Raw genomic sequence first — 1,917 nt, forward strand, 5'->3', positions numbered from 1 at the left:
CCCAGTCTTCTGAATGCTGAAGTAGGTGAGAGGTAGGGACAGCTCATCTGCTCTCATGACTGCAGGTGGTAAGGGGTCACAGTGGGAGGGCCACACATGGTCACCCATGCCACCTCACAGCAGAGTAATGGCAGGGCCAGCTCTTCCTGGTTCACACCCTCAGGGCTGTCTCACTTGTGTTCCTGCCACTAGGGCTAGCTCTACTGTGCTCTCCAGACGAAGTACAAGGCCCAGTCTTTTAAATGCTTCAGCTGGCTAGTTATAGGGTCAGTTCTCCATACTGGTGGTCCACAGGTCTCTGTCTGTTTTCCTCTTCCCTTGCTCTGCTGTGTGGTGGTAGGTGGGGCTCTGTGGGTCTATGTCCTGCCTATGCTATGGAGTGGAGGGCAGGTCTGTGAGCATCTTTCCCTGCCTGCATAGTGTGGCATGGTGAAAGGCATGTTTCTGTGTGACCCGTCCAGCAGGTCCAGTTATTCGAGGGTCTCCAGGGGACCTTCTCCTAAGAACCAAATTGGGGGGTAGAGAGAGACGAGGGCCTTGTGCGAATAATGACACGGAAACGTTCTGAGTTGAATCAAGGCCACAGTGTATTAGCCAGGCCCAAGGTTTAAATGCACAAGCAAAAGGGGAAGTGCCTTTCAGCAGGAAGGATGGGGCAGTAGAATTGTACAAGCAAAAGGGGAAGTACAGGTACTTATCAGCGGGAGGGGTGGGGTAATAGAATTGCACATTCTTTAGGCAGTTACACGGGGAAGCAGGAACTTGGTGGTATCAGGGTATCTTGAGGTCAGGACATGCGGCGCTGACTTAGGGCTGGAACAATCTGTGGTTGTTCTCGGAGGGGTGTGTTGGTGGCCCGCTTTTGACCCTCTTTTCTTCTCTGGGGGAGAGGCCCAATTCAGAGATAGCATTGTCTTAATAGCTCCCAACATCTGTGTGCCTTCCTCCTCCTGTGCTGCACTGCCTGGATTTGATTTTTATGTGTCCTAGGCATAAAACAGGTTTGGTCACCAAGCCAGGTGTCAAGCTAGGGTGAACAAAGGGCTGCCATCTGCTCTGTCCCTGATTGATACAAGAATAACACCAACAACAGAAATCCCTTTGCCCACTACCAGGAACTAGGGAAGGGAGTGTTTCTTCCAAACTGTAAGATCATGTCACTATTGGTAAACTCTCCAGTGACTTGTCATTGAGTGGGAAACAAATAAACAAACAGAAAAGAAATTCTTCACTACAGTGGCTTTAACACAGAGGTTATATTTTGGTTAGTCTGTGATATTTGATTTTATGTTTATCTGTTTATAATTGTTAGTAGCATTACCTCCTTCATTCTTAAAGTGTTCTGGATTATATAATAAATTATATGTCATCTGATTTAGGTCTTGTGGTCTGGTCCCTCAGTATCTCTCTGTTTTCTTAATCTGTCACTGTATTTTGTCCATTTTATTTCTGGATAGTTTTATGTCAGTTTGTCCAAGCTGAAGTTGTCTGAAAGGACAACTTAAGAAAATACCCCCATCAGATGGGGCTGCAGGCAAGCCTGTAGGGTATTTTCTTAATTAGTGATTGATGGGGGAGGGCTCATCCCACTGTGGGTAATGATCTCTTTGCTGGTGGTCCTGGATTCTATGAGAAAGCAGGCTGAGCAAGCCATGGGGGGCAATCCAGTAAGCAGCACCCTTCCATGATAGTCGCATTACCTCTTGCCTCCAGGTTCCTAGACTGCTTGAGTTCCTGTCCTGACTTCCTTTAGCTATGGACTACAATGTGGAAGTATAAGTCAAATTAACTTTTTTCTCCCCATCTTGCTTTTGGTCATGATGCTTTTACATTAAATAGTAGCCATAGCTAAGACAGGGGGTCCAACTGGATCCTACTGCAGAACCCTGCAACTGCTGCTCAGGTCGTGATTGCTTT

The 1,917-nt window shown here is 47.2% G+C and overlaps 1 non-coding gene across 1 annotated transcript; it reads right to left on the reverse strand.

Moving 5' to 3' along the window:
- Window positions 1–977: 977 nt before the first annotated feature.
- LOC115029781 (small nucleolar RNA SNORA48) lies at window positions 978–1,120 on the reverse strand. The gene has a single exon (XR_003835347.1). It is a non-coding gene; the product is annotated as a small nucleolar RNA SNORA48 (small nucleolar RNA).
- Between the last annotated feature and the right edge of the window lie 797 nt (window positions 1,121–1,917).

This window comes from Mus caroli, unplaced genomic scaffold (genome assembly GCF_978045245.1).
Source record: "Mus caroli unplaced genomic scaffold, Mus_caroli_1 scaffold_18, whole genome shotgun sequence".
Taxonomy (NCBI): domain Eukaryota; kingdom Metazoa; phylum Chordata; class Mammalia; order Rodentia; family Muridae; genus Mus; species Mus caroli.